Raw genomic sequence first — 27,065 nt, 5'->3', positions numbered from 1 at the left:
CACATGTAATTCCACAAAGACAGGATAGGCACAACCACACATTGCTATATATGCAGTCTGTGATGTGGATGACATTGAACATGCTAACAGCAGGGTGTATGTCCCTCTCCCCTCTCTACTGTGATCCCCACCTCAGTAACATGTGTGCCAATGCCAGTGGCATAGCCCTACCCTTAGGAGGGTGTGAGGCGCTGAACTACTGTGAATGGTGCAAACAACAACTAACAACCTGATTACATACACTGTACAGTTATACAGACAGCTATGTGGGGGGATAGACGCAACAGTAACTGCAATAATGGCAGATGTGTCCACAACAGCCACACCCAGTGAGTTATACAACCTCAGCTGTGCTGCACACCTCTAGAGTGTGGAGGAGGGTATTAACACATCTGTGACCTGTGAAAGACTGTATGTCCATGGGATGGCACCTGCGGAATGTTGGCATTTGCCAGGCAGTCTTGGTAGAAACATATTCTGTGAACAGAGGAAGATCCCTTACCAACTACACACATTCCTACATGTGGGATGGTGTACAAAAGCCTGCTATGATCTACATAGGCATTGTGCACCTCCTAACCCTCATCTACACCTGTCATGATTGGGTCAAGGAGGTATACCAGGTTCAGGTTGTATTCTCTGCCTTTGACAAGTCCAACATTGGCAGGGTCCCGTGTGGTAAGATTACCAGTGACATTGTCCATGGGTTCATTGATGATATGTTCCATGTCCCTGCAGACTAGGATCATCAGGCTACTGGGTGGTAGTTCCCAGCTGACATGGTGGACTTGTGGTCATCCTTGCCAACATTGGTGAATCCATTGTCAGGTGTAGGCCTATTGGATTGTATGAGGGATCCCAGCTACTTACTGCACCTGCCCAGGGGGTCTCCCCAAGCATGACACGTCACTTGACTGTACTGCATGACATGTTAGTAATGCCAGCTTGACAACATACAGGTGGGCTGGAGTACTGTTATAACATGTACTGCCCTTGTTGTGTAGGGTCCTGGTTATGGGATCTGCTAAGGTTGGTAGTGTATTGCAGGCCAGACATGTTTGGCTGGGGGGGGGGATACCTATCCATGTCACATGTATGTTGTTTGGGTCTCTCAAGCCCATCAATGGTGCATGTGGACATACATGTTGTGGTTATGTTCCCAGTTTCATCTACAGATGTATGTCCATATATACCTATACAGATATATATGTGCTCACCTTTGAAAGGGAGACAATCATTTCTTCGAACGGCCCTTTCTGCAAACTGAAAGGACAAATCCATCATTTCTTACTGCACCACAGTTCAAAACACTGCAGTTCTAAAGGCACCTTCGCTGACTTTCGAACTGCAAGTTGGAATACATATCGTAATGCAGGGGGGTATGCCCCCTGCATCCCCCATCTGGGGGGCTGGACCCCCACAACCCCCTTACTGTGATATACTAACTCCGAGTTCGCACTACAGTGGGGATAGGCAAATATTCCCCATCCCCATTATAGTGCCATCCGCACCCAAATTGCCAAATCTGCAATGAGCGAATGCATAGTGACATTCGCTCATTGCACATTCAATGCATTTATTGCAAGATTGTGCAATGTTGAGAACATACTTTTGGCCTTCCAGCTTTCGGACACATGGATTTCTCCCTTTAAAAAGTGAGCCATATATATGCTGACATATATGCATTCCTAGTGCTGTATATATGTGGACATATGGATGCATACACATATATCTATAGATGTATGCGTATCTATGTATATATGTATATATATATATATATATATATATATATATATATATATATATATATATATATATATATATATTTCTATAGCTATATCTACATACTCAGATATGTTATATCCATTTAAAGTTGAATATATATACACACACAAATACATCTACATGGCTAAATACATTCCCTGTAGTGTTGTATACCTGGGCTGGATGATATGTATGTGAAAACATCATGATTATGCATATCTGCCATGGCTTAGTGGTAAATCACTTTGTGTATGGTGTGCAGGGTCCTGGTTTCGAGCCTTGCAGGAGCTGTTTATTTTATTGCTGGGCAGAACACACCCCCTTGGATACAGAGTGATTAAGGCACTTTAAAGCGGGTTTGTGCGACAATAAGCAATGCTAACCTCCAGTTACATTTTCATGCACTCAGTTAGCTTCTAAATTGCTTAACCTGTGTAGGCAGTGCTTAGCTCCGCACAAACCTGCTTACAACTGCTTTAAAGAGCCTTAATCACTCTGTATCCAACGGGCCGTGTTCTGCCCAGCAACAAAATAAACAGCTCTTGCAAGACTCAAACCAAGGACCCTGCACACCCTAGACAAAGTGATGTACCACTAAGACATGACAGATACATAGATATGCAATGTTTCAGAAACATATCAGCCAGTCCTGTCATGCAACAGTACAGAGAATGTATACCAACATCTAGATGTCTGTTTGTGTAACTATATTACAACCTTAACAGATACAACATATCCATATATGTGTATATATATATATGTATGTATGTATATAGATATATATATATATATATATATATATATAAATATTTTGTTTTACTAACGCTACATACATATATATCACTATATATGCAGATATAGTTATATATCTGTTAGCAGATATATATATATATATATATATCTATATAGGTATATATGGCCATATATCTGTAGATAGCAATTGCAGATTAACAAATACACATATGTCCACATGCACCGTTAATGGGGTTGAGAGGCCCCACACACTATAAGTCTTGTACGAATAGGCATCCCCCCACAGCCAAACACATGCACCCTGCAATACACTACAAAGTACAGTCTGCCTCCCATAGGACATGTAATATGTGAAAGCCATCAACATCCCAAGGATACAGATACACTGTCACAGATATGCATATATATATATATATAGATATATATATATATATATATATATATATACATGTTACTACACATACACATGCAGATATATGTACAGTAAGATACATATGTAGAAGGTGCACACAATATGGAAGAGCCACTATGCCTACAGTTAACATCTGAACAACTATATGGGCCGCACATACTAATATCAATCATTGCCTGCAACATATACCCATAGAAAGGTCATAGGAAAGACACCACACACAGGTTTGCAGAACTGGGAATCCTTTAACTGTGTACTATAACAGTTCTATATGCCATGTCATATGGCTGTTCAGATACTGACAACCATATAAACAGAGTACAGCAACTGTGAAACAGTTACACTAATACAGTAGTCTGAAAAGGTTCACAACAGTTGCTGTCCAGGCCAAGCCCTTCAGAATGTACAAAAGTGAAGATAGACTGGCCCACAGGGTACCACACAACCAACAGTATGTACTGCAGGTGTGTAGTTCAGCAGCCTCTATCTACACTCTGTACAAACTCCGTAGGAGGTAAAGATGTTTTGTGATCAAATGGGTTTTAACTGGTACATAACAAGACATAACAAACAGAACACTCTGTATGGCAGGAGGCAGTAGGCTTGCAGTACCCCAAGTCATGTAAGTAATGTCAATATAGGTTGAGTATACGGTACTGTACATCCAGATACCTTGTGGCAGCTCACCCCCGATACCCCCACATTTTGTAACAGCCTAGGTCATAAGGGCGTACATGTGTTGTGTAGATGATGCCCACAGATATATGGCCCCAGCCCCACTGTATGTGTGGGGGATACAACAGCGGTGGACTAATGGCAGCAATGGCAGTGTGATATGCTCACAGCCTACTACAGAACAACCCCCAACAGCATGACACATGTGCAAAGCTTGGTATGTAGATGGAGGACAGAGGCCGGAGCACAGGCAAATATGTGGAACACTGTTGCCATACACTAAGCAAGTGCTGGTGTTACAGGACAGTCTGCAACATACCCTTGGTCAGGGAATTGAGGTTAGAAATAGTAATGGATACAGCCATGTACTGATAGCATGCAACACACACGCTGTCAATGTAATATCTGACACAGGACCTGTGTGGTGGACGGACAACACATGATAGGCATACTTCTGTCCAGCAAGAGGATAGGCCCACACTAGTGAGCTATGCAGACAAACTGCATTGCAAGATACACTAGTATGTACACACACACACACACACACACCCTGTAACACCAGTACTATGCAAAGCATAATACAACTCTACTCACAGCTGTCTGTAGTTCCTGATCCTCCTACAAATATGTGGCCACTCTGAGTGTGCAGGTTCTCCTGTAAGAGGTATTGCTACCTGCTGTCTGTATCACTGATGCCCACACACAGGAAGAATGTCCATCACACAGGAAATGTAAAGTGACCACGCCCACATGCTGTAGGTATTTATAGTGGGTGGTTGCCATGACAGTGGTAATTGAATGTAGTACACATGTGTAATTTTATATATATATATATATATATATATATATATATATATATATATATATATATATATATATATATAAATATGGCTATCTGGATAAGTATATGTACATACATTTCCACCATATGTCCTGGACATGGAGTGTTGCCGTACCCCATCCTCTACAGTCCCAAAGTCGTAGTGCAAGGGGATGTCAGGTATGCACAGCAGGTATATTACTAGACTGTTGCTACTGTCATTGGAATTGTCTTCACAGACATGGTGCGTGTGGATGCTGACATCTGCTTATATCATGTGTGCCATTGGCTACTGACAGACATCCTAAGGAAATCAATGTAAAGTACCGCCACTAGCATGTAATGCCCCTGTGGAGTGCAGCAAAGATATTGGACACTATATGTGGAACTTTAGACACACCCTGTACAGTCCAGAGGTATACACACAATCCCTTAGTGCACCACATGTGTACCAGGCCTGACAATATGGATGTAGGCAGCCATCTAGATGGGTATAACACATAATAACTGATATACATTTGGCACCATAGGTGTTGGATTCACACACTCCTGTCTGGCCTGACACATAATAACTGCTGGTACAGGGGTGCCATAGACACATACTACCCACTAGATATTGACATACATCTGTACAGCATCCCACTGCTCTGTCTGACATACATGACGTTTAAGGGAGGCCCGGCAGCAGTACATCTGGCAAGTATCTGCACATGACATCCCACTGGTTAACTACATTAAGCTGCTAGGCATGTAACAATTTACTGTGCAGGCAGACTGGCTCAACACTGGCCTACATCTCATATGGGGGAATGCACATGTACCTGCATATATAAGCAGGCTCAACAGCCATGTCACAGCACAGGGTAAGATACACCTGTGTGACAGTGCATAACCACAACCAATGTGAACACAGCCACAGCCACATATGGTAAGCTAGCATAATATTACAGTATATGGACTATCTGTTCTACACCATCCTCATATGTACCACTCACAGAATGACCTTACATATACTGCGCTGCTACACAGTTTGGTCTGATGGCTGTCTGTGGTATGGGACATGTGTGTGTATGGCCCTACAAACATGTACGGCAAAACGGTACCATACAGTGGGGCAGCATGCAACATCTGATAGAAGGGGAGCTAGAACAATGACATCTACCACAGTCTGTACACAGGCTAAAGTACATATTAACAATACACACACTGCCAACATTCACCTTCACTACACAGACCTCAGTACTGTACAAACATCCAAAAAATGTCCAGCTTATGTCATGAAATATAATCCATACTGTACATGACATGTGTAGCAATCTGATATATCATTGGCTTGTTATCAGATATGATGACAGTATATATGGTGTACAGCACATGTGCACCACTTCATGCACACCATATGTACAAAGGTTGACAGAAGTGTGGCTGACAGCACATACACAGGGCCAGTATAGACATGCTGCTGTGATAACCTCATATATTTTCCATTGTAACAGGGTTTGTTGCAGCATATGTCCTATGAAGGATATGAAGTCAGTAACTGTCATGGCCTTCACCATCTACAGACTGCAGTCCTCACACTACCTTCTGCATTCCACAGATAGATGCACTGTGGCTAACACATGAAACAATAGGCACAACACTGCCCAGTCTGCAGATGACCCTGCAGATAGGGATTCCTCACATACAAGGAACTGACATGGCAGGTATTGCGACATGTACGACAGGCATATCCAGACAAACACTGTTAAACCAACATTACTCCAAATGCAGTATAGCAGCACCTACAGTCTGTAGTCAGGTCAGGCACACCCCCCTCCTGTTTTTGCCCTCTTTCCACACTGTATGTTGTTAGAGGTAAAGCCCCAATCCATCTGAGATGCTGTTTGCCAAACAACAGATCTAGTTCCTGCTCACAGTGACTGAAAAGGCCCAACACCACCATGATGTTCCTAGGTATTGGAGTGTGTTTCCATGCAACTGGCTATGGGATTGTTACCATAGCTGTTCCACATGCAATCAGCTAGGGGAGGGCTGCAATTCGTGCAGAGGCCATCAGCTGATCATGAACATCATGTAAAATACATATGCTGCTGCCTAAGCAAGGCAGGTGTGGGTTTGCACATCCACCAGAGAAGGAGTGGGGGAGGCAGACATGTGCAAACACATGTCAGGGAGGAGTGGGAGACTAAAACTGAAGCAAGTTTGTGTCACACACCTACCAGCAGCGGGTATCAAACCCCCGGCACCTATGTAGTGCTATCACAGTTCGATGCAGTTATTGGATGCACCACATGGGTTACCTGATGTGGAGCACTCAGAACATATATGTGAGGGTGAGTGACATCTGCAACAGGGATATGGTAGATATACAGTAGATGTCATACACATGCCTGTCTGCATGAACAGGTGCCAGCGTCAACACAGGCACACTCACACAGGGACGCACACACATTGACGCACTTGGCAGGGCCAGGAGTGCAACTCATCACTAGTGGGATTGCCACAGCACATCAATGTGCAGGTATCACATGCACCACATGGGTCATATGGAGGCCATATGGGCAAAGAGTATAAGGAGATGTCAGACATCAGACAGCATGCTTCAGTATGCCCTGGGGGGTTGTAGTGAGTGTGGATGTGGGCATACGCACCATACAACACACACACACGAACACACAAGGTGCCAGTTCTGTTATGCATGGGTGAATGTCTACATGGGTGTGCGGTGGTCAACTGTGCCAGCAGGCTGTACAAGGGTAGGCAATAGGTATACCTTGACATCAGGCCACATGACAATGGTCTGCATTGTGGCTCAGGCCTGTAGTTACTGCATTTGCCCACAAAGGTGGGTACTGCATCCCCCATCCAGACACCTGGGTGGCTGTTGTGTGTGGCTAATGCTGTACACTACATGCCATGTATGTGTTCCTTAGTCCATGACATGGAAGGTGTCTGGGATGTGCACACCTCCCACATGCATGTACAGTGACATGTGGAACTGTACCTGGGGTGTCTGGCCCATGTTGTGAACACAGATTATCATCAGATGTGCCAGTCCTGCCCAACTGTGGCAGGTACTGGTAATGGGCAGCAGGTTTACCCTGCACTGACATTGATAGCATGCCAACAGCATTCCCTGATGCCAGTGTCATCTGTCCATACAGGGCATGTTGTCAGGCATGGTATGTCCGTTGTGAGTCACATGTGAAGGCACCACAGGTGGTGCAGCTGTCCATTGGGGAACATGGTGGAGGTGCACTGTCTGCATGTACGTGCATATTGGACAGATGGGCAGGGTGACATGCCCTCTGTAGCCCTCTGCTATCACTGTATAGTTACTATCAGTGGCAATGGCTAAGGCTCTTGCCACCCCTATAGTGCCTTTTTTAGGCAAGGTTCAAATGACAAATTCACCACCGTAACAGGTACAAGCAAGCAAAATCTTAAGGTAATGCTACTCAATGCTAGAAGTCTAAACCTCAAAATGCACTCACTCGAGGCACTCCTTAAAATGGAGAATATCGACATCTGTGCAGTGACAGAGACCTGGTTCAAAGCTCCAGAGAGCACCACTGCATTACCAGGCTATAATTCATACCACACTTTTCGGCCACCTAACCCGGAACGAAGCACTAAAGGTGGAGGTGTGTCCATATTCATTAAGGATATCCACACCTCCAGGCTAGTTGCACAGCATAATCCATCCGAGATTATCCAAGTGCAACTAACTCTGGGCAAGACCGCAATCCAAATTGTAGCTTGCTACAGTCCCCCCACCATGCGCCAGGATTCCCACTCCTCATTTCTTGATACACTGGAAAGTATTAGGGTACAACCCAACACCCTAACAATGGGTGATTTCAACTACCCCACCATTAACTGGGAAAACTACTCATGTACCAACTCTTTTGCTCAATGTTTTCTGGAATTCATAAATTCCAACGCCTTGGATCAACTTATTCACACCACCACCAGGGGCAGCAATATCCTAGACGTGGTCATTACCAACATGGGCAACCGGTGTTCCACAGCAGAGGTCAATTCCTCGTTGATCAGATCCGACCACAAACTAATCACCCTAGACATCCACATCCCGCCCCCACCCCCAATTAGGGAAACCACCGTAAAAAAACTTCTCCAAAGCCAACTTCACACTTCTTAAGACAGAAGTGGCAAACTTCATGACACCTATGCAGACGGACAATAGAGGTACGACTGCTGAATCCTACACAAATGCACTTTATAAGCACTTACACTAATGCATGGATCATGCTATCCCTAATAGAACCAAGATGCTATCCTCCAAAAAAAGGAAGCCAATCTGGTGGTCCTCTGCCATAAACAAACTCTACAACAGAAGAAAGAAACTGTTGCAAAAAGAGTAAAATCCCATGACTGGAGAAACTCCCTGGTCAACCTCAGTAAGAAGCTGAGATCCCTCATAAAATCCTCCAAAGCTAGTTACGAAAACAAAATTGCCACTGACTCTAAAGACAGCCACAAAGCATTCTATAGCTATGTCAAGAATCTCAATGGCAACACTCAGATCTGCTCTGAGTTACAGCACAATGGCACTAAATATACAGAACCAACTGATATTGCCAACATCCTGGCAGATAGGTTCAGTGCTAACTTTGTCCCCCTCTCACCCCCTAGAGGGCCCATCTCTATACCGGAAGAATGCAAAGTTCCTGTAAACATGGCTGCACAGGTAAAAAACACACTCTCCAAAGCCAATAACACAGCATCCATGGGACCTGACAATATCCCAGGCTGCTTTCTACATGAACTACAGAATGAACTGGCACCCTACCTAAGTACCTTGTTAAATCATAGCCTCACCTCAGTCTTTGTGCCCACTGAATGGCGCACCATGACAGTTACCCCACTCCACAAAGGGGGAGCCACAATGGACCCCGGGAACTACCACTCCATTAGCCTGACAAGCCTGGTCTGCAAGGCCATGGAAAGTATCATCATGGAACTCATAAACAAAGACATTGGTAATCTCCAAACTCTGGACCCTACCCAGTTTGGATTTGTAAAAGGAAGATCATGTCTCCTAAACCTGATTGACTTCTTTGAAGCAGTCACCAAAGCCATAGATGAGGGTAAGGTGGTTCACACAGCTTATCTAGATCTCGCCAAGGCTTTCAACACCATCCCCCATTCTGGAATTATAGATAAGTTCACTAAACGAGGTATAAATCCCTATGTCACAAGATGGGTTGCCAACTGGCTCATGGACAGTAGCCACACTGTGAAAGAAGCAGACTCCAAATCCGACTTCAGACCAGTGACAAGTGGAGTACCACAGGGTTCAGTCCTGGGTCCTCTCCTGTTTGGTATCTTATAGGTTCATAGGTTCATAGGTTCATACTAGGCTATCTGCCCAAGGGCATTTATAAGCCTAGCCCATAGTTATGTGGCTTTCGCCACCCCTTTAGTTTGAATAAAAACTATGCCTATCATTTTGCTGTGCCTCTGTCAAGCAGTGACACTGAAGTAATCCCTGGGGTATATCTGCAATCTCCCATCCATTGGTCAAGATTCCTCTTGAACAAGGCCAGAGAGGTGCTCTGCCTCACATGTACCGGGATTTTGTTCCACAGCATAGGGAGTCTCTGGGTGATGAATCTGTCCCTCCAGCACGTTCTATTTATAACCGTGTCAAGGTTTAAGTCTCCCGCCCTTGTGGTTCTGAGGGATCTAGATCTTTTGAGGTGAAGCATATTCATCAAATCTGGGTTTGACATGGCCTTATATGTCAGGCACAGGTCACCTCTGAGCAAGCGGTATGAGACTGAATAGAGCTGGAGTTCTTTCAGTCGGGCAGCATAAGACATATTTTTGAGACCCTTTATCCTTTTGGTGAGGAACTTTTGGGGCCTTTCAAGCTGCAGCAGGTGTCTGGTCAGATACATTCCGAATGGGGCATTGTACTCAATCATAGGTCTAATGAGTGATGGTTACAGGGGGACGATGTCCTCCCTTGATCTAGATGTGAATCCCTTCATGATCAGGTGGGTGATATAGAAGGTTTTCCTAACTACTTTAGCAACATGAGTGTCAAACGAAAGGCTACTGTCAACCTGGGTCCCCAGATCTCTGATGACTTTTTCTGTGCTCAGTGGATTGCCACCTATATGGTAGCTAGGGGTAACCTTGTTTTTCCCGAAGGGTATGACTATGCATTTTTTGGCGTTTAACTTCAGGCCATGGCTCTGGCACCAGTTATCCGTTTCTGTGAGGCCCTTCTGGAGGATATCTGTGTCAGATGTGTTTTCGACTATGGCCCAGTTTGCAGTCATCTGCAAACTTTGTCAGCCATAACCCTCCTGTGTTTGCTTGTACTTCAGAAAAGTAGATGCCGAACAAGAGTGGACCCAGGACTGAGCCCTGTGGGACACCACTTGTGACAGGCTTTGAGTCTGACATGGCTCCAGCAACTCTGACCCTGTGGGTTCTGTCACTTAGCCAGTTTGCAACCCATCTTGTGATGTATGGGTTTACATTCAAGCTGATGAGTTTTTCGATGATACCTGAGTGGGGTATTGTGTTGAAGGCCTTTGCCAGGTCGAGGTAGGCTGTATGGACTGCCTTTCCTCATCAATGGCCTTGGTGACTGTCTCAAAAAGTCAACCAAGTTTAAGAGGCAGGATCTGCCTTTGACAAAGCCAAACTGGGTTGGATCCAAAGTCTGCAAGTTCCCTATGTCTTTATTTATGAGTTCCATTATGATCCTCTCCATGGCTTTGCAGATAAGGCTTGTCAAGCTAATGGGCGGTAATTTCCAGGGTCTGTGGAGGCACCGCCTTATGAAGTGGGACCACAGTCGCATAATGCCACTCCTTGGGTACGTATCCTGAGGTGAGGCTAAGATTAAACAGCTGTCCTAACTGTGGGTTTAATTCCTCATTGAGTTCATGAAGCACACAGCCGGGGACACCATCCGGTCCCATGGATGCTGTGTTTTTTGCCTTAGTGCGGGCAGTTCTCACCTGGGCGTTGGAGATGTTTGGGGGGCTACAATCCTCTGGAATAGATATCTCTCCTTTTGGGGGGGAGGGGGGAGAAGTTTGCACTGAACCTGTCAGTATGTTGGCAATGTGTGTAGGTTCAGTAATTTTCACATCATTTTGAACTAATTCTGAGCATATCTGGGAGTTTCCTCCTAGGTTTCTAACATAGCTAAAGAAGGCCTTATGATTCTCTTTAGAGTCCTTGGCGATTTTTCTCTCAAAATTTGCCTTGGATGATTTTATGAGAGCTCTTAGTTTTTTACTTATAATGATCAAAGGTGTCTTACCTTTCAAGGATTTTGCTCTATCTTGTAGTAGCTTCCTCCTTTTGTTGTAGAGCTTGTTTATGGCTGGGGTCCACCAGACTGGACGCTTGCCTTTGGTACAGAGAGTCTTAGTTTTGTTTGGGATTGCCTGATCCATGCAGTCCTGTAGGTGCTGGTAGAAGGCATTTGTAAGTGATTCAGCGGTTTGAGTAATGTTTACCACTGGCTCAGGGGCCTTAAAGGAGACCACACTAGTTTTTAGAAGTGTGAAATCGGCTTTTGAGAAGTTTTTCACTGTGGTCGTGTTTGTATCAGGTGGGAGCGGGAGGAGGACCTCCAGCGAGATTAGTTTATGATCTGATCTCACCAGTGAGGGGTATACTTCCGGTGTTGAACATTTTGATCCCATGTTCGTGATGATGAGATCAAGTATGTTTTCTCCTCTTGTGGGGATGGTGACTAGTTGTTCCATGGCATTTGAGTTTATGAACTCCAGGAATCTTTGGGTTAGAGTGTTCGGGCTTGAGTAGTGTTCCCAGTCTATATTAGGGTAGTTGAAGTCACCTAGTATGATGGTGTTTGGAGATACATTTATCCTCCAATGTTTTCAGGAAGGCCATGTGAGGTTCCTGAGTTTGAGAGGGTGGCCTGTAACATGCTACAAATTGCAGAGCAGTCTTGCCTATGGTTAATTGCACCTGGATGGTCTCCGATGCATCGTGCGTTGCCACCAACCTTGAGGTGTGGGTGTCCTTTATGAATATGGACACCCCTCCTTTCTTGGTGTTGTCCGGATTTTGGGGCGGAACGCATGATATGAGGTGAAACCTGTTAGTGCTGGGGTGCTCTCAGGAGCCTTGAACCAGGTTTCTGTCACAGCACAGACATCGATGTTCTCCATATTGAGAAGGGCCTCGAGTCGTGCATCTTGAGATTGAGACTTCTGGCATTGAGCAGCATTACCCTTAGTTTTTTTCCTTTTTGGTGTTCTAGGGTGGTAGGTTTATAATTTGAGCCTTGCCTAAAAAAGGCACTATGGGGGTGGCAAGAGCCTTTGCCAATATCCGGAAGCCCAGGGGTGACAGGTGCAAGCCGTCCCTTGCGAAGCAGCGTGGCTTGTCCAGCATGTCATCCCAGGCAGACAGACATTGGATCCCCTTTGAATGACACCAGAATTTAAGCCAATTATTAAAGCTGATCATCTTATCACTGTATTGTGGCATCATTCTAGGTGAAGGTAGGATACTGCTCAAGGTCAGGGTCACACCTGCCTGGGCTACATAATCAGAGAGCTCCTCGATGTCCCTTTTCATGTAGTCCAAGGAGGTACGTCTCAGGTCGTTGACACCAGCATGGACAATGACTGAGTCATACTTGTACCTGCTGTTGAGAGACCTGAGTGCTTGCGTTATGTGGCGGATTCTAGCGCCCGACAGGCAGCTTACTGTGACCTTCTCTTTACTCAGTCTGGTGAGCGGACGTCAGTGTGTCTGACTATGGAATCACCAATGACAAGTGTGTCTGGCATTTTGTTTGGCCTTAAGGGCTGTGACTGTTTGACACTCTGACTGTGTGGTCTATGTGTTGCATGTGTTGGGTCGTGAGGTGGTAGTTGTTTGGGTGTCTGCTTTGGTGGCCTCTGCTGTTTTGGTAAATTTTGATCAGAGCCTCCGAGTATGTCTTTGTGTGAGTATGTGTATGATTTGAAGTTGTGATGGTACCATGTGTGACTGGGTATGTATTGTGTGTGGTTACCTTCTCCTCCTGTCTGGTCTTGCCAGTCCTATGTTGAGAGAGCTCAGCCTCCAGTTTGGCCGTATAGTTGCATCTCTCGCATGTATTTGTGTTTTGTGGGAGAAGGAGAGGATTGTCTGTGTACATGAGGCAGTTGTAACATTGCCTCAATATTCCCAGTTCACCAGTTGAGCTGGAGAGGACACTAGCAACTGATCCCTCGACATACTAGAAGTAGTAGATAAAGAGACTTTCAAAGGACTCGGGAAGTGGGTTTTAGGCTGGTGGGGTACTATCTATAATAAGAGTGCTTTATCAAGGTGCAAGTACTGTAGGAGTAAGTGCTAGGCTTTACAGATAGAGAATAGTCTACTTGGGAATCAAGTAGAGATGAACTTTTCAGTTATAGGATATGCTGGTTAGATCAGCAGTACAGCTCGAGGAAAGTAGTTTTAAGGGAAAATTGGAAGAGTGGAATTTAGATGGCCCAAATAGTTTAACCTTGTTTAACCGCTGCTCTTGTGTGCAACAGTGGTAACTCAGCTAAATCAAGGCTTACAGCGTTAGCGTGTTTTATAGCAGGGGCTGAAGGGAGCTAGGAATTGGCCCAAAGCGACCAATGGACTACTAGTTTCTGGCTGAAACTTCACCAAATCAGACAAAAGGCGCTCAGTGCTTCCCACTCCCACTGGTAAGCAAAGAAACTTCCCTCCTTCCTAATAAGGCAATGGATCAGTAACAGGAACTAAAAACAAAGCCCAGGGATCAGCAACTCTGAAACTGGACTACTCTAGTTCAGTAAGGCGGAAAACAAGAGATTTTTTGTTTTATTACAGAGACAAGGAAAAAACAGACAGTAAATGCTATAAATGCTGTAAATCGGCTAGCGCACTTTAGTGTGTAGCCTACAGAAACAATTTGCAACAATTAGTAACTTAAAGTGCAATAAACAGTGTAAAATGCAGAAATCACTTAAAGTAGCAGTAAAACAGGCTAAATGCAGTCGCTAGCTTAAATAACAGTGGGAAAGCCACAAAAATACTTATATCTGGTAGAAAGTCACTCTTTTAGCTCTCTGCTGCTTGGATCACTCTGCAGGCCACCACGAGGATCTGTGCTGAGTTGGTACAAGCTGGAAAAACGTGTTTAGCGTGTTTTATAGCAGGGGCTGAAAGGAGCTAGGAATTGGCCCAAAACGACCAATGGACTACTAGTTTCTGGCTGAAACTTCACCAAATCGGACAGAAAGGCTGCTCAGTGCTTCCCACTCCCACTGGTAAGCAAAGAAACTTCCCTCCTCCCTAATAAGGCAATGGATCAGTAACAGGAACTAAAAACAAAGCCCAGGGATCAGCAACTCTGAAACTGGACTACTCTAGTTCAGTAAGGCGGAAAACAAGAGATTTTTTGTTTTATTACAGAGACAAGGAAAAAACAGACAGTAAATGCTATAAATCGGCTAAGCGCACTTTAGTGTGTAGCCTACAGAAACAATTTGCAACAATTAGTAACTTAAAGTGCAATAAACAGCGTAAAATGCAGAAATCACTTAAAGTAGCAGTAAAACAGGCTGAAATGCAGTCGCTAGCTTAATAACTGTGGGAAAGCCACAAAAATACTTATATCTGGTAGAAAGTCACTCTTTTAGCTCTCTACTGCTTGGATCACTCTGCAGGCCACCACGAGGATCTGTGCTGAGTTGGTACAAGCTGGAAAACGCGTGTTTAGCGTGTTTTATAGCAGGGGGCTGAAAGGAGCTAGGAATTGGCCCAAAACGACCAATGGACTACTAGTTTCTGGCTGAAACTTCACCAAATCGGACAGAAAGGCTGCTCAGTGCTTCCCACTCCCACTGGTAAGCAAAGAAACTTCCCTCCTCCCTAATAAGGCAATGGATCAGTAACAGGAACTAAAAACAAAGCCCAGGGATCAGCAACTCTGAAACTGGACTACTCTAGTTCAGTAAGGTACAGTACAGGCTAACAAAGAAGGTCTTTGGCTAACAAAGTTTGCAGATGACTGCAAACTAGGAGCCATAATCGAAACTCCTAACGATGTGGACATACTACAAAAGGGTCTCACTGAGACAGATGCCTGCTGTCAAAGCCATGGCCTGAAGCTCAATGCCAAAAAGTGTATTGTCATCCCCTTTGGTAAAAACACTGTACCCATGAACTACCACATAGCTGCTAGTCTACTTAACGCTGAAAATGTGATAAGAGACCTTGGGACACAGGTGGACAGTAGTCTCTCCTTTGATAATCACATCACCACAGTGGTCAGGAAATCCTTCTACGTGGCTCACCTCATCACAAAAGGTTTCTCGTCCAGAAAAAAAGAGGTCATTGTTCCCCTCTACTCATCACTCGTTAGACCCATTATAGAGTACGACGCCACTTTTGGTATGTACCTCACAGGACATCTACAACAACAGGAAAGGCCACAGAAATACCTCACAGAGAGTATCACTGGCCTCAAACATATGCCCTACGCAGACTGTCTCAAAAAACGCCAGCTTTACTCCATCGCATATCGCCTACTCAGAGGCAATCTCTGCCAACATACAAAGCTATGTCAAACCTAGAGCTGTTGGACATGCTCCACTTAAAGAACTCCCAATCCCTCCGAGCTACATGCTCTAGGGACCTAAACCTTGTCACCACAATAAACAGAACATGCTGGAGGGATAGATTCCTGTCCCAGAGACTTCCCATAAGCTGGAATAGACTACCTATCTATGTCAAACAGAGCTCCTCATTAGCACTCTTCAATAAAAATCTTGATGATTGGATGGTAAATAGGAAAATCACCCCAGGGATCCCCTCTGTGGCTCTGCTTGACAGGGGCACAGGAAAATAATTTTCTTGGGTGGCGAAAGCCAGGGTACATTTTTGGCTAGGCTTACATAGGCCCTAGGGCCAATAGCCTAGTACCTACCTATGAACCTATGTACTACCCACATATTGACTGTTGCCTAGGCATGTGTGTGTGTATGACACATGGATTGAGTGTGTGCTCTGGGTAATAGTGGGGTTGCTAACTTGGATTGGCTGGCCTTGATGTCACATGTATGGGTATGGCTTTGCACCCCAGCCTCCCAGCTAATTTACATCTGTTATCCCTGTATGGTTGACATTGTGATATATAGTAGGGCCACCATAAAAGAAATAAGCAAAAGCCCTCCACATTGCCCACAGGTGTCAAACACTCACCTATACACAGGATATGAGTTACAAACAAACACACACACACACACACACACACACACACACACACACACACACACACACACACACACACACACACATACATACACAAACACACACACACACACACACACACACACACACACACACACACACACACACACACACACACACACACCTGTCATGACTGGAAGTAGAACCCCTACCTAACTAGTTTATTACACTACAGCACTATGCAGTTATAGTATGCTCCACAGACATTACTGGAGTACTTCTTCCCCAAAGGTGTATTTCACACTGAATGTCATCAGCAGGATTACCAAAGTAGGACATTTCAACTGTACTGCAAGTGACTAGCCTAAAATGCATTGCTCCCTATACAGACAGTAAGACACACACAAAACATCCACAACAGACATGTGTGGGTATAGAACCCCTGACCAAGGCCTATATCACACTACAGCATGGAGCAGTTATAGGCTGCACCACAGGGATTACTAAAGAACTTTCTCCCCAAAGTTGTATTTCACATTGAATGACACCAGCAGGATTGGCAAAGTAGGGCATTTGAAATGTACTGCAAGTGAGTAGCCTATGATGCATTGCTCCATACACAGACACTGAAACACACACAAATCATCCAGAACTGCCATGGGTGGAGATGGAACCCTACCACAATTTTAAATCACACTACAGCAGTACACAGTTACAGGACATGCTACAGAGATTACTGGGCTATGACTTTCCCAGAGGTGTATTTCTAGGTAACATCAACAGCCTTGCCAAAGTTGAGTATATAAATTCCAAGGAGTGTGAGTAACCTAAAAAGCATTGTTCGTTACTCAGTCAGACACAAAGACACATAGATTCACACACAGTTGCCAAGTTTGGGGTTAGAACACCTACTTAACTACTTTGTCACACTATAACAGTATGCAGTTACAGGATGCACCACGGAGATTACTGGGCTATGACTTTCCCAGAGGTGTACTGCTAGGTCAGTGACATCAGCAGCCTTGGCAAAGTTGAGTATATGAATTGTACGGAGTGTGAGTGGCCTAAAAAGCATTGCTCTCTACTCAGTCTCACACACACACACACACACACACACACACACACACACACACACACACACACACACACACGCACACACACAAACACACAGTTGCCAGGTCTGGGGTCAGAACACCTACCTAACTACTTTATCACACTACAGCAGTACACAGTTACAGGACACTCTACGGAGATTACTGGGCTATGACTTTCCCAGAGGTGTATTTCTAGGTAAGTGACATCAGCAGCCTTGCCAAAGTTGAGTATATGAATTGTACGGAGTGTCAGAAGCCTAAAAAGCATTTCTCTCTACACAGTCAGAGACAGAGGGACACGCACACAAACACACACTCACACAGTTGCCAAGTCTGGGGTTAGAACTACTACCTAACTAGTTTATCACTACAGCAGTATGCATTTATGGGACGCACCATGGGGATTACTGAGGTGCAGCTCTCCCAACGGTGTATTTCACATTAGATGATCAAAGCAAGCTTGTCATGATACTGCTGTGGGGAGGGCGGTGTGTTCATGGGCCGTAACCCATTCATGTAGGGGTTGACATGCCACATGCGGGCACACAACAGGCCATATGTCACAGATACATATATACAGCTACTAGGTGACTACTTCCTTGCACAGTCATGTTGCACAGCTGGCACGTGCACCACATAGTCTGTCATGGTGACAGATACTGGTGGCTAGTATCTGCAGTGAGTGACACCTGCACCTCATGTGTTTGGGGACCTTTGGCTGTGTGCTGGGTGGGACAGACCCAGATGGCTCCTTGTCACGGTCACCCTCTTCCACACATCTATGTCCATCTACCTTTGACTTATTATAGTGTGTTGTCCTTACATATGTGCCTGTATTCCTATCCACTGTGTGTGCAAGGCAGGAGAGGTGCATACCGACATGTGTCTGCAATAAGAACTGCAACTGCCAGATATGTCTGGTCCACTGGTGTTTGCAAACATGGCCTTCATGTGCTTAAGTGTGTGAGCATGCCCAGTATGACCTTTCAGTATGTTGTTGACTGACATTGCCTTCATTCCTCTAAGTGTGTGAGCATGCCTGAATGTGTGGATCAAGTCCAGGTAGTTTGTACTGGGGTGCTGACCTTTGTCTTCTACACCGACAGGTTGCATGCTGTGTCTGCAGGGTACACATCGGTCATTTGGCATTGACTGTTGCTATCTTTCTGCATAGCGGGGGGGGGACCTGACTGTTTCTACATTTCTACACAGCGGGGAGGGCACACCTGACTGTTACTATAAGTGTACATAGGATGGTGGGGCACACCTCACACTTTTACACATTTGCTAGGACTGAACTGATATGTCGGGTACACCATTTCAGTCTGTAGTCTTACCTATCGTGCTGGCTAGAGGCATACCAGTGTACTACAGATCTTAGCTTTAACTACCTACATATTAGTTTCTGACTTCCTAGCCTTCATAACTTACATTCAACTGCCTGGCCTGCTGTAGTCTGTGTAGGCCTGGGGGAGGGGTTACCCATAGGGCTCATTCAGAGGCCATAGTACAGCATTTGTTTATGTTTGTCTACACCTATCCTGCTGGCTGTGACTATGGTTGGGTAAGTGCCCCCCAACTGGCATGTGTGAGTCACTTACCTTGTGGGTGTCCCAGTACTGAGGGTGGTGCTGCAGGGCTGCCTATGTCAGAAGCACATAGTACACTCCCTATACATGGTTGAGCACAGGTAGTGTCATGTTTGGCATCCCTTTTACTGTATGTGCAAGTCGGAGAGAGGTGTCATTCCCTGGGTCCCTACTGGGTCAGTATGTGCTATAAGTTGCCTCTTTACCAAGGCCAGGGCATACTGGGCACGTCTCCTTCTGCCTACTGAGGCAGGCTCAGGTTTTTCTTCCCCCGAGTCACTCTGTGCCTGTGCAGGCCTTGGCACTGGTGGGGGGATGTGTGGCTCTGCCCCATGCTGTTCCTGCTGTAGCTGTTTCCACAGGATCATATTCCGTAGCATGGCACATACAAGGATAATTTGGGTACATGTAGTTGGTGAGTACTGCAAGGCTCCACCAGATGAGTCCAGGCACCAGAACCATGACTTGAGCATCCGAAACACATGCTCTATTATGATTCATGTTTGTGCATGTGCCTCATTATGGAGTTCTTGTTCGGGTGTGTGTGCATTTCTGATGGGTGTCATCAGCAATGGCTCCAGTGCATATCCAGCATCCCCCACTAGGTGACCATGTGGGATGTCCCCATTGGCAAATGCCTGGTACAGCTGCATCAGATGCCAGATGTGGGAATTGTGGTAGCTTCCAGGGCAGCCAGCACACACATTCATTATTATGCCCTGGGCATCACACATGACCTGGCAGTTGATGGAGGGGAAGCCCTTGCGGTTGATGTAGACCCTACCCCGCTCACCTGGTGGTGCTTTAATGCATATGTGCATGCAGTCTATTGCACCCACTACCTCAGGGTATTCTGCTGTTTGGTGAAAGATATGCATACTGCTGGCCAATGCCTCACGGATGATGGGGAAATATACGTGCTCACCATGTGCTGACATGGCATCCAGGAAAGTACAGTTGTGTACCTACCATAAATGTAAGTGTTCGAGTGTATTCACTGTTGCAGTCATTAGAATTGAGTTATCCTGTCGGTTGTTGTCGCCTCCTCCCTGACGTCAGTGCGTCAAGGGTATAAAAGATGCAGCCGACGCCATTTTCTTCAGTTTTTCTTGCCCCAGATGTCAGGTGCCCCCTAAAGGGTAGGCTAAAAATATGTCTATAAAGCATGCATGCCACAAGTAACAAGTTACCTTCATCTACAAGCAAATACACCACATAGGTTGTATAGAATAGAGAAGTACAGATAAGGTCCAGCAAAGATAAGGGGGATGGTGGGTGGGTAACCTGGACTGCAACAGTGAATACACTCAGACATCTACATTTATGGTAGGTACACAGCTGTACTATGTTCATCGTGTTTCACTGTTGCAGTCATTACAATTGGGTTGAATCCCAAAGCTAAGGTTGGGAGGCTGTAACTAAATAGAATTAGGAGCGGCTATGAGGCCCTGCAGGACTGCAGTGGCAAAGCCTGCCCTGGATTTGGAATAGAGTGGAAAGTGGTAGTGCTTTGTAAAAGTATGCACCGAACTCCAGGTTGCAGCCTCTAAAATGTCTTTGGTTGGCACTCCTCTGAGGAAGGCCGCTGAAGTGGCTGCTGCTCTGGTTGAATGTGGTCTAATGCCCTTAGGCACTGATTTGCCATGTTGAGGATAGCATAAATGAATGCAGTGACCTATCCACTTGGAAATAGTCTGCTTTGAGATAGGCTTTCCTTGTGATCCTGCAGCATATGCTACCAGTAATTGCTCAGTCTTTCTGAAAGTTTTGGTGCTGTCCAAGTAGAAGTGCAGTCGTCTGTGTATGTCCAAAGAATGCAGATGTTTCTCACCCTTATTCTGTGGGTTTGGATAAAAGGTAGGCAAATTAATAGTTTGGTTGAGGGCCACACTGGACACTACCTTAGGCATAAATGTGGGGTTTGTCCTTAGAGAAACCCTATCTGGAAGAAAAATGATAAAAGGTTCCACAACCATGAGTGCCTGTAGCTCTGAGACTCGTCTTGCAGAGGTTATTGCTAGGAGCAGAGCTGTTTTCCATGATAAAAATTTTATGTCAGCTGTAGTGGTTGGCTCAAAAGGAGGCAGAGTGAGTTTTTCCAAGACATAATTGAGGTCCCATTCAGGTATTGGTGATCTCCTTGGAGGTCATAAGTTTTTGGCTCTTCTGAGGTACTGCCTTAATAAAGGATGAGAAAAAATAGGTGGCTCTGTATTGTAATGAGCTGAAATGGCAGAGGCATGAATCTTAATTGATGAAAAGGATAGACCTTTGTCCAGCATCTCAGTTAATTATTGTAAAATCTGAGGGATATTTGGAACAGTCATGTTAATGCCTTGTGCCTGGTTCCAAGCACAGAATCTCTTCCATTTTTCTGCATAAGATTTTCTTGCACTGGGCCTCCTGGCCTCCAAAATAACATCCATCACCGCTTTAGTGAGAGGCATGTTTTGAAAAGCTACATTATCTGCCATGCTGCCAGATTTAAGGTCCTGAGTTGGCTGTGTAGGATCTGATTGTTTTGTTGGGTCAGTAAGTGAGGAATTTGAGGTAATGCCCATGCTGGGCATTGAGTCAAGTTCCTGAGGATTGGGTACCAGTGCTGGCGGGGCCAGTCTGGGGCAATCAATATCATTTTTGGCTTCTCTTATCTGACCTTTAGGAGTACCTTGTGGAGAGGCAGTGGGAGAAAGGCATATGCTGTTGAGTTTTTCCAGCTGAAAGATAGAGCATCCACTTTCCATGCTTTCTTGTGATAAGTCCTTGTGCAGAATCTCTGTAGTTGGCAGTTGTGAGGGGAGGCAAATAGATCTATGTCCGGGCATCCCCAATTCCTTGTTATCAGGTTGAAGACTTGTGGATCCAATTTCCACTTGTGGGGATCCATGAGTTTTCTGCTAAGTTCGTCTGCCAGAGTATTTATCCTTCCTGGCAGGAATTGTGCTTGCAGATGTACCTGGTAAGTCAATGCTGTGTCCCACAAAGTCATGGCTAGTCTGCAAAAGGGGTAGGAATGTGTGCCTCCCGGCTTGTTTATGTGCCACATAACTGTAGTATTGTCCGTCCTTATCAGTAGTTGTCCTGGATGAAGTAGGTCCTTGAAGGCTGTCAGGGCATTTTGAACAGCTAGCATCTCTTTTTGGTTGATATGTAGATGCATTTGGTTTGCGGACCATGAGCCCTGAATACATCTTCCTGCCATGTGGGCCCCCCAGGCGTAATCCGATGCATCTGTTGTCAGTGTCTGCCTGGCCGGGGGTATGATGAATGGCTGCCCCTTGTTGTAGTGACAGGCCTTTGCCCACCATCAAAACTCCTGTTGCAGGCAGGGAATGAGTGTAATTATTGTTTACAGGCTGTGGCAATGTTGAGTCCAAACACTTTTTAGATAACATTGCAATTTCCTCATTTGCAGTCTTGCATATGGAATTAGCAGAATGCAGGATGTCATGAAGCCCAAAGCCTGCAGAATTTTTCTTGCAGTTAACTGGGTGTTTGTTGCCAACTTTTTGAAATAAGTAGTCAGTTGCCTTTGTTTGTCTGGCATGAGATAAGCCATCTGGGTAGTTGTATTTAAGCTTGCACCCAGGAATATTATCTCTTAAGAGGGCACAAGTTTTGATTTATTTTCGTTTACTGTGTACCCTAGGCATGTTAATAATCTTTTTACAAATGCCAGATGCTGTAGTAGTATGTCCTTGCTCTCTGCTTGAATAAGGCAGTTGTCCAAGTAAGGATATATTTGTATTCTTCTTTGTCTGCAAAAAGCAATTACTGGTGCCAGGCATTTTGTGAAGCCTCTGGGCGCAGTACATAAGCCAAAGGGCAGTGCAGAGAATTGGTAGTGCATTGAGCCAGCTATGAATCTGAGGTATCTTCTGTATGATTGTCTGATTGGAACATGCAGGTATGCCTCTTTTAGGTCTAAAGTTACAAGCCAAGCCTTCTTGCCCAGCATGGGCAGAAGCTGCTACAGAGTCAACATTTTGAATTTTGAAATATCCAGGTATGTGTTTAGAATAGATAGGTCCAGTATTGTCCTCCAGGCTTTGTCCTTTCTGGGCACCAAGAAAAGTCTTGAGTAAAATCCTTGTCCCTGCTCTTGTTGTGGTACTTGCTGAATGGCCCTCATGTCCATGAGGGATGAAACTTGTTTTTGTGCCTCTGCCCATTGATTTTTTGGCAGGTCCAGCATACCGTTTGCCCTTGGCATGGTGTGAAAGTGGAACCTGTAATCTTGTGACACTATGTTCAAGACCCATTTGTCCTGGGTGATTAGGTGCCAGTTTTGAGAAAAAAGTGCTAGTTTTCCCCCTAAAGGAGCTGCCAGAAGATAAGTTTTTGGCGCTAGCAGGGGGAAGTCATTGGGACTGCTTTCTGTATGGCTGTGATTTGTCTTCTCCACTTTTGGAGGTATTAGCACCCCATTGTTTAGACCTGTATGAGCCTTGGGGCTGGGATCTGCCTCTAGGGCATCTGTATCTGCCTCTTTGTGGCCTGTCTGACACTGGAAAGGACCAATTCTTTGTAGGCCAGTGTCTGATAAATCTTGGAGGCTGTACCTGTAAGAAATCCTTGACTGTTTGCATAGATTTGGCTTTGTCCTCCATTTTCTTCAACACCTCTTCTGCTTTAACACCAAACAAGGTATCATGCTGTAATGGAGCATCTAATAATTTTGCTTTAACATGATTAGGCAGATTCTGTTCCTTTATCCAAGCATGCCTCCTAATGACAGAACCCGTAATAGCGGCTCTGCAGGAGGCCCCCAAAGAATCAAACCCACATTGTAAAGTATGCTTTCCAACTTGTTCAGCTGCATGCAATAAATCCTGCATTTCTTTATTTTCTGCACATTCAGAATTTGTCAACATTTTCTGTTTAAGCAGTGACATAAGGTATTGCTGATATTTAAGCATGTGAAACTGACAATTTAAAGCCCTTATAGCCAAGGCAGCAGAAGTGTAAATCTTTTTTCCCCATCTGTCCAGTGCCCTGGAATCTCTGTCAGAGGTGGTAGGATTTTTTGCAGTGGAAGCCTTGGCCCCCTTGGGACCCTGAGAGATAGTTTCTGGGTCAGCAGCAGGGTTTTTAAAAAGAAATTTGTGGGAGTCTGGGACCCTGTAGTATCTGTCTGGCTTAACAGGAGCTGGAGGTAAGGAGTCTGGAGTCAGAGTGGACTCTGAAAATACATCATCTACAATGTCTAGTACAGGTGGAATAGCCAGAGGCCTATGCTGAGGCAGTAAAGGAAAGTCTCTGAGCCTTCTTAGATTCTGAATAATCTTGGCTCTCCCAATGGAAATGCTCCCCCGTGGTATGCAGTATTTCCCCAAAAGAATAATCCTCAGGAGGAGAAACTAAGGGGATAGATTCTTCTGTATCAGAATCCTCATAAGGAGGAAGAGAGTATTCCTGATCAGAAGATGAATCAGATGAAATGGAAACTTGATCTGAAGATTCATATTCTCTTGTCAGGAGGGGGATGAGAACCCCTGAGCAAAGTAATTAGGTCTTCGGCCATTTTGAGCATTTATTTTTTAGGCATAGAGGCCTGTCCATGTGGCTGTTGTACTTGTTTCTTTGTCTTTAAAGCTGCTTTAGTCTTTGCCTTTGTAGCTGAAGTAGTTTTAACATATAACTGTGTAGGTCTGAAAACACCCGATGCCTGCTCAGTGGCTCCGGACCCATCTGAGGGAATATTTTCCAAAGGTCCAATACCTTGAGTTTCTGTAGGCCTGGTTGACTCCACGTGGGAGTCAGTATCGGCCTACGACTCTAAAGTAGCGGTAGTCAGGGGCTGCGAAAGCGCCTCACTGAGAACCAGCGACTGGCCTACAAGAAAGCTCGTCGTCGGTTTTGGACCTCGGATGCTTGTCCTTCTATTTTTCCCTGCATTTTTTGTAAATTCCGGTAGTCGGCTGTTCCAACGGCATTATATAATTAAATCTTCTGCCAAAGTAATGAAATGCAAAATCGTACCGACGCTTAATAGTGCGTTGGTTAAATCTAGCACAAAACTGACAACTAGCAACGTCGTGGTCAGGGCCTAGGCAAGGAATGCAGTAAGAATGAAAATCCTTATGAGGTATTTGCTTCCCACAAGAAATACAATTATTAACTTTTTCTGACATCGGTCTGGAGCAAGAAAAAAGTTTCCCCAATGGGGTACTTAGCTTTTAATGAAGACTTCGGATCTGAAATTCGAACTTGAAAATCATCAGGAGTCGGCCGACCGGCACTTGCAAACTGCTTTTGCGTCGGGCACCGCGCGGCAAGAAAGACTGAAGAAAATGGCGTCGGCTGCATCTTTTATACCCCTGGCACACTGACGTCAGGGAGGAGGCGATAGCAACCGTCGCCGGACCTAGACTTTGGAATTCAGGCTGACTGCGGGTAGCCTGCCAGCAGGATAACCCAATTGTAATGACTGCAACAGTGAAACACGATGAACATCTGGTGGAGTACCCTGAATGCTGACACCTGTGAAATCCCCATCATATCCCCAGTTGGCCTTTGTAAGGTACATGTAGCTAGTATTCTTAGGCCTACACATACCTTGGTATCCACTGGGATGGGTTCCACTCTGTGTGTGAGGTGTGGCCAACACAGCTCAACAATTTGCTGTAGGAGGTCCCTGTCCACCCTATAGCGCTCCACTATCTCCAGCTTATGTAGCACTTGGTAGGTTACCATGGGTCTTTACACTCATCTCCGTCCCCTCACTGTGGGCTGCTCAGCAGTATTCACATCCTCACCACCCTCAGCCTCTTGCACATGCTGGTTTATGATAGCAAAAGCAGCCCCTAATATTTTTTCTCTTGCTTTCTTTTTGTAAAATTTCCCCATCTGTATACACCGGTGGTGCAGAGGTTTTGGGAAAAATAAGGGGGAAATGTGTTTGCATAGTTTATAGTGGTGTGCTGGGCTGCTGCTTGTGTAATTGGCTGTTTCTGATACATTTCAGCTGCCTGCTAAGCTATTTCTCCTTGATTACCTTCCTACTGCTATTTTCCCTTCCCATTGCCTCCCTGTTTAAGCCTGTGTGCGTGCCGTGCAAATGGAGTGCTCAAATGTGCACAGAGCTGCTATTTCCTGGTTTAACTTCCTTTTTCTTCCTGTAAAACCCAGTGCGTGGTGCACACAGCTGTTTACACTTTGTAAAGAGTGCTAGGCAGTTTGGACACACCTCTAGCTTAGCTGTGCTAAGCTAGGAGCAGTCCCATGCCACAGGGCTCCAATCCACTTACAGTATGCCTGATACCCCCCATGATGTCACCTATATCCTAGTCTTGCACCCAGCTATTTATACTCATACACTCTTGGGACCTGCCTCACACCCTGGGGAAATTTGGGATTCACTATCCTTCCCATTATTTGCATAGGATTGCCTACTAATGCATAGTTACATGTCCCACACTGAGCCTCCCCCCTCAGCAACCATTACTCACTGGCCAGGTCGTCTTATGCCTGCCATTGACTTGCATGGCAGAATACTGCTTTTAGTTAGAATGCTCATTATAAGTTTATTTTTTTATATTCCCACCCGATCCCGTTTGCGCGTTGCTGCCCTATGCTTAAACAGCAGAGTTCGGCAAAAAAAAGTTGTTTTTTTATTTTGAAACAGTTTGCAATGCCAATGGCCTTATACTTGGCCATTGGCATGCTTCCTCAATGATATGCAGCCTTTATTTGGAGCTGTCATAGTTCCATTTTGTAGTTTGCAGAAATGT

General features: G+C 45.1%; 1 protein-coding gene across 1 annotated transcript in view; it reads right to left on the bottom strand.

Annotated features, from left to right (window-relative positions):
• ACBD6 (acyl-CoA binding domain containing 6) overlaps positions 1-27,065 on the bottom strand; it is a 1,359,273-nt gene that overhangs the window by 750,153 nt on the left and 582,055 nt on the right. The gene's annotated exons all lie outside the window — the stretch shown is intronic.

The sequence above is a fragment of the Protopterus annectens genome, chromosome 10.part0 (genome assembly GCF_019279795.1).
Source record: "Protopterus annectens isolate FY-2018-M chromosome 10.part0, PAN1.0, whole genome shotgun sequence".
NCBI lineage: Eukaryota > Metazoa > Chordata > Ceratodontiformes > Protopteridae > Protopterus > Protopterus annectens.
This window is presented reverse-complemented; position numbering and strand designations above follow the sequence as displayed.